Consider the following 11,621-nt stretch of genomic DNA (forward strand, 5'->3'; position numbering starts at 1 on the left):
CCAAGTAAAATGTTGTAATTTATTTTGATGTATCCAAAGTATTTGATATTTTAAGACATGATTACCTAATAGATTTTTAAAAGGATTAGAAGTGAATTTTTACTTAATAAGATGGATAATTAAGTGGCTATTCGAATTAGAACAGTGTGTACTCCTTCAAGGTAGTTAATCAACTTGGAATATCTGTCCAGTGTGACTCCACAAGGATCTGTGTTAGGAACTTTATCATTCAACAAACATTTCTCCAAAATACCAACTTGTTCAAAATTTTGGTTAACAAAATATATTGATGTTTGTAATGTGGAGGCTGAAATAAATAACCAACATGATGCATTTATTATTTATTTTATTTATTGACATTTGATTACAGGGAAAGTCTGACTGGGTAGGAGCCCATTTTCAGTGGAAGTCCGGGGAGAAAATCTGTAAAGTATCTCAAAACATTTTAAGAACAATAATTTTAAAGTTTTTAAAAATAATACAAAAATGGGTTCCTACTACCTAATTGAACTTCCAGAAGGTCGAACACAAGAAGTTCGAATGACATTTTCTCCACACGAACAGGTTAAGGTAAGCGTGTGATTGCGACAGACGTTGGGGTTAGGGTGTGGGCAAGTGTGCGATAGTGAATGACTTTAGGGTTAGGGTGCGGGTAAGGTAAGTGTGCGATAGTGACAAACTTTAGGGTTAGAGTGCAGGTAAGGTAAGTGTGTGATAGTGACAGACCTTAGGTTAAGGTTTGGGTTAAGGTTTGTGCATAGGTAGTTATGTATGTAAGGTTTAGTGTAGGTTTATAAGGTTTTTGGTGTGCTTGTGTGTGTGTTTTTCGGAACAGCAATTTTTCCCTGGGGAAAAATTTCGCTGTTCTGATGTTTCGATGTTATTACATTTTGATCTTCCAAGTTCGAACATCTGGTGTTCAACGTTCTGGAATTTCGATAATGTAATCTGAACCCTAAAAAAACAACTACAGTTTAAATAATTATACCAAATTAGACAATATGAAAATATTGATTATGAATAGATATAACATATGACAATGATTTAATAGAAAAAGTTTAGCCAGTTTATAGAAAAAAAGAAATTATGTATTCACCATAATGTTCATAGGTTCATAGGTAGGTACTAGGCTATCTGCCCGAGTGCATTTATTAGCCTAGCCAGAGTGTGTCAGCTTTCGCCGCCCCATTGATTAATTAACTGAGCCTCTGTCAAGAAGAGACAATGAAGTGATCCCAGGGGTGTATTTTCTGTTACCCATCCACTTTCTCTTGAAGAGTGTTAGTGAGAGTTAGGAATTTTGTTCCAAAGCATGGGTCTCTGTGACAGGAATCTATCCCTCTAGCATGTTCTATTTATTTCCATCTTTGTTGTCCATTTTCATTATTCCTCAATGAATGGGTTCAACTCTGACTCTTTTATAGCTTCTATGATCTGAATCTCGAGCTCCTTCCTTACCTGTAAGACCCCTAGCCCTCACAGTATCTCAGATCAAGTTTGCTGCTATAACATACATTACACAAATATATTAAGATAATGATACCATGGCAGGAAAGTGACAGATGAAAGATCAGGAGTTCAAACAGGAACCATAGTTCCTACCCACTCTTCTGTTAGGTCTCTCCCAGGGTAAAGGACAGGAAGAAGGTGGGAGGGAAGTTGAGGAAGAATGAAAATGGGCAACACAGATGTAACATTATGGTGAGTGCATAACTTCTTTAGCTGATGTTGTCATTTTCATGTGGCCCTCAATGAATGGGACAAGTCACTAGCTAAAATAACCTTGAGTAGCTCTCATGGAAAGATGTTCCAGCACACAGTGGAACCAAAGGCAGCTTTATTTCTGGAAATAATATCCATTTTGTGATGCATAATAAAGGTATGAGTATTAGACCAAGTGGCAGATACGCAAATATCATCAATAGAGGCTCTTGTCCAAAAGACTGCCGAAGTAGACATTGACCTGGTTGAATGTGCCTTCAGTTGTTTAGGTAAGCAATACCTTTTAAGGAATAAATATAGGAAATACAATCTGTTATCCATTTAGCCAGTGTAGTTTTAAAAACTGGTCTCCCCATTCTTATACTAGAAAAGGAAACAAATAGTTGTTCAGATTTTTTGAATGCTTTAGTTCTGTCCAAGAAATGCAATTGTCTATATACATCAAGAAGATGAAGGGTGTATTCCTCTTTATTCACAAATTTAGGAAAGAAAACTGGCAAATTGATGACTTTATTGATATTGTTTTCAGTCTTTGGTAAGAAAGAAGGATTTATACATAACTTAACCCTGTCTTTGTGAAAATCAAATATGATGGTTTGGAGGACAGAGCTTATAATTCTGATACCCATTTTGTGGAAATTATAGCTGCCAAAAGCATTGTTTTCCAAGAAAGATACTTGAGATCCACCTTAGCTAATGGTTCAAAGGGGGAGTGTAACAAGGCTTGTAAAACCAAGTCGAGATCCCAAGGTGGAGTGGGGTCCTTTACTGGAGTTTTAAGTATTTATCCCTAAGGAATACTTTACACAATTTAGATGATGGGATCATCTCTTTCCATTTCTTCCTATCCTCTGCATCTTGCTCTGTCACACCAACCGCCTGCATGTCCTCTCGTCCATAAACCTTATCTTAGGCCTTCCTCTATTCCTCTTACCTGGCAGCTCCATCCTTAGCATCTTTTTCCCAATATACCCATCATCCCTCCTCAGCACATGTCTTGCTTTGTCTCCAAACTGTCCAACATGAGCTGACCCTCTAATATACCGATTCCTAATCCTATCCATCCTAGTCACACCGATTGCAAATCTTAACATGTTTAACTCTGCCACATCCAGCTCTGACTGTCAATGCCACTGTCTCCAACCCATATAACATAGCTGGTCTCACTACACTCTTGTAGACCTTCCCTGTCACAAATCACTCACCCATTCCACCCTGCCTGTACTCTCTTCTTCACCTCTCTTCCACATTCACCATTACTCTGAACTGTTGATCCCAAGTACAACTCTACTCCCTGCATCCTCACCATTCCTCTACCCTCCCTCTCATTTACACACATATATTCTGTCTTAGCCCTGCTGACCTCATTCCTCTGCTCCAGAGTCTCCTCAACCTGATTCCTACTCTCACTACAGATCACAATGTCATCTGCAAACATCATAGTCCACGGGCCTCCTGTCTGATCTCATCTGTCAACCTGTCCATCACCACTGCAAATAAGAAAGGACTCAGAGCTGATCCTTGATGTAATCCCACCTCCACCTTAAACGGATCTGTCACTCCCACTGCAGTCCTCACCACTGTCACACTACCATATCCTGTACCACTCTTACAATACCACAACTCTTCTCTAGGCACCCTGTCATATGCTTTCTCCAAGTCTACAAAGACGCAATGCAACTCCTTCTGACCGTATTTCTCCATCAACACTCTCAGAGCAAACATTGCATCTGTAGTGCTCTTTCCTGGCATGAAACCATACTGCTGATCACTAATCATCACCTCCCTTCTTACTTTCCCATAACTTCAAGCTGTGACTAATCAGTTTTATCCTCTGTAGTTACGACTTTCCAAAAATTTCATTAAACAATCTAGTTAGAAATTCCACTGCCATTTCTCCTAAGCACCTCCATGCTTAATCTGTTTCTCATCTCCTTATACTCATGTCTACTTTCCCTCATTCCACCACCAGGTCTCCTTGTCCTCCTTCCTCTGTCCAGATGTCACAACTAGTTCTGCTGTAGTTACCCATACATTCCTCCTCCTCTTCTTGATCACAGTCTCCAATCTCCTTAAGACTGGCCCTCCTACATAGTATATAATCAACTTGTGAGCATCTAAAATACATATTCACCACAGCCATGTCCATCCTTTTCATAAAATCCACAATCATCTGACCTTCTGCATTCCTCACCACAACTTCATCCAACTCACATCTTTGTTGTCTATTTTCATTCTTTCTCAATGAATAGGTTCAACTCAGACTTTTTTATACCTTCTATGATCTGAATCTTGAGCCCCTTCCTTACCTGTAAGACCCCTAGCCCTCATAGTATCTCAGATCACGTTTGCTGCTATTACATACATTGCACCAATATATAATGATACCATGACAGGAAAGTGACAGATGAAAGATCAGGAGCTAAAACAGGAACCATAGTTTCTACCCACTCTTCTATTAGGTCTCTCCCAGGGTAAAGGACAGGGAGAAGGTGGGAGGGAAGTTGAGGAAGAATGAAAATGGGCAACACAGATGTAACATTATGGTGAGTGCATAACTTCTTTAACTGATGTCATTTTCATTTGTTCCTCAATGAATGGGACAAGTCACCAGCTAAAGTAACCTTGAGTAGCCCTCATGGAAGGATGTTCCAGCACACAGCGGAACCAAAGGCAGCTCTATTTCTGGAAATAATATCCATTTTGTAATGCACAATAAAGGTATGAGTATTAGACCAAGTGGCAGATGCACAAATATCATCAAGAGGCTCTTGTCCAAAAGGCTGCCGAAGTAGGCATTGACCTAGTTGAATGTGCCTTCAGTCATCTAGGTAAGACAATACCTTTCAAGGAATAAATATAGGAAATACAATCTGTTATCCATTTAGCCAGTGTAGTTTTAGAAACTGGTCTCCCCATTCTTATACTAGAAAAGGAAACAAATAGTTGTTCAGATTTTATGAATGCTTTAGTTCTGTCCAAGTTGAAATGCAATTGTCTATATACATTAAGAAAATGAAGGGTGTATTCTTCTTTATTCACAAATTTAGGAAAGAAAACTGGCAAATTGATGACTTGATTGATATTGTTTTCAGTCTTTGGTAAGAAAGAAGGATTTATGTGTAACTTAACCCTGTCTTTGTAAAAATCAAATATGATGGTTTGGAAGACAGAGCTTGAAGTTCTGATACCCATTTTCTGGGAGTTATACCTACCAAAAATATTGTCTTCCAAGAAAGATACTTGAGATCCACCTTAGTTGATGGTTCAAAGGGGGAGTGTAACAAAGCTTGTAAAACCATGTCGAGATCCCAAGGTAGAGTGGAGGTCTAAGTAGAAAGTTATCCCTAAGGAATGCTTTACACAATTTAGATGATGCTAAAGAAGGCTTATCCCCTATATGATAGTTCAAGATGGGTGCCAGTTCAACTTTAATAGTGGAAAAACTTGCTCTGTCTTGGAAAATTGAAGCAAGGAAGTCTAGAAATCCTTCAAGTGGAGCAGTGAAGGCATGTAATTGTTTCTAATGAGCCCAAATAGCAAATCTCTTCCATTTGCTTTTGTAAACTTTCCTTGTAGAAGCTTTATGGAAAGAGACTAAGATTTTTAGAACTATGGAGGAAAGCCTGGAATGCCTAGCCATCATCAGAATTTGAAAAACCATGCGGTCAACTTGAGGCCTGCAATAGCTGGGTGAATCTGTCCTGATGGGTGAGATGGAACTGGGATCCGGCATCCAAGGAGGATGTATCAAGTAAGACCAAAGGAAGGGAAACCATACCTGTTGAGGCCAGAAAGGGGGCAATGAGGATCACTCTGCTCTTCAACTGAAGTGCTTTCTGAAGAAATTTGAGGATGAGAGGCAGGGGAGGGAAAGGGTAAAGGAGCCTGGAGGGCCAAACATCGACTAGAGTATCACTCAGGGACTGTCCCTGAGGAGGGATAAGGGCAACGGACCTCCTGCATTTGTTGTTGAAGAAAGATGCAAATATGTCGCAGCAAGATTGATCTCACTTGTGGAAGATCACGTTTACCACTGACTGTTTGAGAGACCACTTGTGAGGCATGAGGACAGTCTTGCTGAATCTCTCCACTAGAATGTTGGAATTGTCTGGTATATGCATTGCTACTAAAAAGCAGCTGAAAGAGATCTCCCATTGCCAAACCCTCACTGCCTCTCGACAAAGGGGGTGGGATCTGGTTCCCCCTGTTTGCTGATGTACCAGACTACTCACATGTTGCCCGTTTGTATTGCAGTAGCCCCAAGATGTAGAAAGCTCTGAAATACTTGCAACACTAGAAGCACCGCTCTCATCTCTAGGACACTGGTATGCAGATTGGTCTCTAGTATTGACCACATGCCTTGAACAGTCTGTTCCAAATAATGTCCTCCACCCCAACTGGGTAGATTTTGTGGTCATTGTGGTGCTGGGAGGAGGAAGGATAAATGGACATACTAGATTTAACTCCTGGGAGTGGGCCCATCAAAAAAGGGAATCTTTGCACATTTGAGACAGTTTTACAGGATTCATAGATTAGTACTAGGCTAAGTGCCCTTACGAGCCATTGTAAGCCTAGCCAATTATCCCTTGTGAGACTCAAACCCTGCACCTTGTGTTTGTAAAGCAAACACCTTAACCATTAGGCCACCTCAATGAATACCAATGAAGCGGCCACTGAACCACTACAGTCCATTGGAGAATTCTTATGTGTAGGTGGGAAATGAGAATCAAAGTTATAGCAGCAGCCATCAATCCTAATGTCTTGAGAGCCAATCTTGCTGGGGGCATGGGAATGGAAAGAGCTTGCTTGACATGTATCCTCAATGTAAGAAATCCATTCTGAGGTAGAGAGGTCATACAATTGACTGTATCTAGGCGAGCCCGTATGAAGTCTATCACTTGAACTGGATGAAGATGAGATTTGTGCATGTTGATGGTGATCCCCAGTGATAGTGCCAGGTGAAACAAGTAATCTCTGGCTTTTATTAGCAGATGCCTGATTGGTGTGGTAAGGAGCCAGTAATTTAAACAGGGAAATGCTCCGAATCCAAGCAGTCTCAGGTGAGCTGCTACCACTGCCATGCATTTGGTGAACACCCTGTACATACTGTATCAAAAACATTACAGAATAACTTTAAACAGCTATGGAATTAGCTGAGCCTCAACAAGTTAGTCATAAATACCATCACAACTAGTTATCCTGAGATTCTAAGATGGCCGCCAGCTAGACTGCACACACTTCAGCTTGCTCCAACTACTAAATTCAAATCTAACCTCATCTAAGGCTACTGCTACAGTGTAAATCTACAAAAAAGCAACTGCTGCATAATTAAACCTAAGTCGCTACCTGAGTGAAGCTTATTTTTATCTTCTGAGTGTAAAAATAAGAAATGCATACCTTGGATTTGGGTGATGACTAAGCAGTGACTCCTGCACATGTGCCTGGGCCTGCAAGCAGTAAGTAGCAGCTACAAAAAATAAGAAAAAAAGCAAGCTTTCACACAACATAGAAAATTGGACCAAATGGAAACACACACATCTAAAACAAGACTATCTCAAATTGCTTCTCCAGACAAGGAAGTTATTACTAAGAGGTAGAAAACTATCAAATCTCAAGCCGAAGTGTCAAAGAACCAAATGAAACCAAAAACTGATCAAGCTTTTGAGGAACTAAAAGCAGCTTTAATGCCTCTGCAAACAGAAATAAAATCTTTCTCTTCAAAACTTACAGCGTTTGGCAATAACTTGGATCAAATAACAACTAGACTGGACAAAAATGAGGCTAGAATACTGAGTAATGAGACAAAGATAGAAGAAATACAAAAAGCTTCTTCCATCACTGAAAATTCAGTCAAAGAAATACAACAAAAACTGATTGATCTGGAAGCTAGAGCAAGGAGAAATAATGTATTGATCAGAGGCATCCCAGAAAAATATGAACAGTCACAGCTAGCTAATGTAGCAAAAGAAATCTTCAGTCTTATTCTTGAAAACAAAGAACTATCCCAAAAAATTGTTATTGAAAGAATACACTGTGCTCTGAGAAAATCTCAGACTCTGGATGCCCCCAGGCAAATATATGTAAGAATTCTAAATGCTGCACATATTCAAGAAATAATTCAAGCTGCAAAAAAAAAAAAAGGAAACATATTCTATGGAATGGCTACAAGATAACCTTTGCTCAGGATCTGCCTCTACAGATAAAACAGTTAAGACACGTTCTTTCACCATACTGCACTTACTTAGTAAGCAAAAACTTTAGATTCCAAATGAAATACCTAGCAACTCTGCAATTTCAATACAATGGCTTAAATTATGGAGTTAAAAATAAAGAAGAAGCAAAAACAGCTTCTTTCAAAGCCTTTAAAGACCTGCCATGAAGTAATTTTTTTTTTTTACACAAACAGGCTCCTAATACAAAGACTATATGCTTCTGTATATTTTTGGCACACTGATTCTCTCAACAACAAGGTAAAATACCTAAACTACCTGTTTTCTGCTTGGATTCATTGTTTTTCATTTGGGCACTCCAACTACAGCTTAAGGAGCATCTCCACACTGTCGCTAATGAACTACATTACCCAGAATCCTTTGCAACAATGAATCAGGAAAATTAAGCACAGCTGAGGTCAAAGGAAAAACTACGGTATCCATTCAACTCCAAAACTTTTTAGAAAACCAGTGTTTGCAAATTAAAACGAAAGTAAGGCTCTCACATAACAGAATACCTGTGGATTTATTTTTTCCCGACTCAAAAAGTGAAGATTCTGGTGTATATGGTGTATGGAAGGTAAATCTAGCCTAGAAATAGTACCACAGGTTAATTGATTATATACAAATGGTAATAAATAGGTGCTGCTTTTTTTTCTTGTTCCTTCCTGAATATATACAAACTGGACTAATAAAATCTTCTGGGTTAGAAACTGTAGCAGCTGTTGCAGCTGCAATAAATACTCAGCCCATACTAGGAAAAGCAAACCATTGTAGTTAGGTTTGTGTTGTTTTACATAGTTTTAAAATATGCTTTCTTAAGCTTTAAAATAAGTATGCATCAAGTGTAAGCATACCAATCTTGTACAGCAGAGAATATATAGGGATTCTTTGTTTTTCTGTCTCATATTTTCTTTCTTTTTATCATCACAATGCTGTTTTTTTTTTGTATATATGCTCGATTCTTACATGATAAATGGACACCCAGGGATATAGCTGTAGCAGTAAACACAGACCCAAAAAGTAAAAGAACTGGTATATATATATATATATATATATATATATATATATATATTTAAAAGGAATGTACATATGGCCAGCATAACAAGGAACATGCAAACACTGTTTGACAAAACTATATTAAGGTAAAATCAGTTGTGTATGTTGTTACTCTTCTATGTATGATCACAATTAAAACGCAATAGTTTGCTTTGTACTATATTTTGATTAGATTGCTATTTGCCTATTAAGCTAGATATATATCATATATATATATATATATATATATAGATATATATATATATATATATATATACATTCATATATAGATATATATCAGTATCCATCTTGATTAACCGATCTCTGTCAGAAAGTTATGTTCCCACACTGTGGAAAGTATCACATATAATTCCCCTCCACAAAGGCGGACCCTCCACAGAACTAACCAGTTACTGCCCCATAGCTATTCTCTCTCCACTCTGCAAAATACTAGAGAGATGCATACACTCTCAGGTCTCAGACTACCTCCTTACTAACAACCTCCTTTCCAGTACTCAGCATGGTTTCCGACCAAACCATAGCACCACCACTGCCTTACTCTCCTTTACTAACACTATCCTTCAGCATAAAAACAATGGCTATCTCTCCTCTGCTACTTTCCTAGACCTATCTAAAGCATTTGACATGGTCCCACACAAACAACTTATCTCTGTCCTCAATAACCTATCCTTCTCTCAATCAGTCACTAACTGGTTTCAAAGTTACTTGTCTGACCGCCAACAATCCGTTGTATGGCAGAATGACATATCTCCCCAACTACCTGTCTCCATAGGGGTTCCCCAAGGATCCATCCTTGGACCCCTACTCTTCTCTGTTTACACCAATAATCTAGCCTCTGCCACCAAACATGGCACACTCATACAATATGCAGATGACTGAACCATCATCTGCTCAGCCCAGTCCCTACCCAAACTGCAAAAAGTCACACAGGAAGCCTTTTCCTCTGTTGAAACTTGGTTATCCGATGCCCAATTAATACTCAACCCAAACAAAACTAAACTACTCATCTTCCAACCCACCAAACATACTCAAAACAACTCTCACTTTAACATCACAGCAAAGACAACACCACTATATACCCAACTGAACACACCAAATTGCTAGGAGTGGAAATAGACAATAAACTAAAATTTGACATTCACATATCCATGACCATAAAAAAGTCCACAAAAAACTAGGAGCGTTATACAGAAATAAGCAATTTCTTACCAAAGCAGCAAAGATTTCAATAGCAAATTCCCACCTTATCTCCACCCTACTTTATGCCTCTCCAGTATATACCAACCTAAGGCAATGCAATCTAAACAAGCTAGAGACCTGCTACAACAAAATCGCCAAATTTGCCACAGGGGCATCCTACCGTAGTCACCACTGTCTCTCACTTGCTGAACTGGGCTGGCTTGAACTCCCTCACCTCCTTCAGTGGTATCAACTCTCACTTGCCCACAAACTAGTAAACCATCCACTAAATGTCCCATCCCTCCAGAATCTACTCCAACCCTATCGCACCACCAGACCACTAAGACCCAGCAACAAAAATCACTTGCAGATCACTAAAGCCAATAACTCTGATGGTGAAGCACTATTCTCTTGCACCATAGCCAAATTATGGCACTCCCTTCCACCCACAATTACCTCCGTACCATCATGCACCCACTTCAAAACTTTACTAAAAGCGCACCTAAAAACATGCTGGCTATGTCCTTGCAACTCCCACTCTAATATCACCCACTCCATCCAACCACTACCTTTATTTCCACTCCACTAACTACCTTGATTATAGCAAGCTCAGATGCTCATACGCCTAGTACTTATTATACAGCAGGAACTTCTCATTGTAACATTTGTTAATGTCTGTTATGTACTTCACAGATAAATATTCTAGTTGTCTACTGATGTACTAAGTTCTTCATCTGTAAATATGTTGTAGGTAATTGCTATGTTAAATTGTTAATCGCTATGTAATCCAATGTAACTACTGTCTATTTTAATTGTGGAGCTTTTCTCCCCGGGCCTCCACTGAAAATGGACCTACGTCCAGTCGGACACTCCCGGTCAACAAATGTAAATAAATAAATAATAAATAATATAAATTTCAGTTAAAATATTCTCAGCTTAATTATTTTCAAATGAACAAAAGGTTAGAATGCATATCTTTTATACATGATTTGTGTGGGCATGCTGTTATGGGTGATGTTTTATTGCTGGGACTTAGAATGACAGAAACCTTTTGTATTATAGTTGTTAATATTCCTTTTACCTCTCTGTCAGGTAATAGGCTAGCGTGGGTATGCACGGGGGGGGGGGGTCTGAAAGGAAGTGATGTCACACTTATATCCACACCATTGATACGTACAAAAAATTCTAATAATTTTGAAATGTTATTTTGTCCCTATATATATATATATATATATATATATATATATATATATATATATATATATATATATATCCACTTATTCTGAAAGCCAGCAATCTGTGTATTATACCCTTTAGATGATCTCTGTGGATTCATGGAATGTAAAGGGCTTACAAGATAAGAACAAAAAGAATCTATTAATGCACTTAATTTTTAAATCTAAGGCAGAGATAACGTTCATACAAGAAATGCATATGTTGAAAGAGCAA

General features: G+C 38.6%; 1 long non-coding RNA gene across 1 annotated transcript in view; it reads right to left on the reverse strand.

Moving 5' to 3' along the window:
- The window catches only part of LOC122793701, a 33,870-nt gene extending 25,573 nt beyond the window's left edge, over nucleotides 1-8,297 (reverse strand). The window contains exons 1-2 of the long non-coding RNA XR_006363508.1: nucleotides 8,214-8,297; nucleotides 7,123-7,192 (exon numbers count right to left, since the gene is read on the reverse strand). This is a non-coding gene — a long non-coding RNA (uncharacterized LOC122793701). The remainder of the gene's footprint in view (nucleotides 1-7,122; nucleotides 7,193-8,213) is intronic.
- Nucleotides 8,298-11,621: the final 3,324 nt, after the last annotated feature.

The sequence above is a fragment of the Protopterus annectens genome, chromosome 2.part0 (assembly GCF_019279795.1).
Source record: "Protopterus annectens isolate FY-2018-M chromosome 2.part0, PAN1.0, whole genome shotgun sequence".
NCBI lineage: Eukaryota > Metazoa > Chordata > Ceratodontiformes > Protopteridae > Protopterus > Protopterus annectens.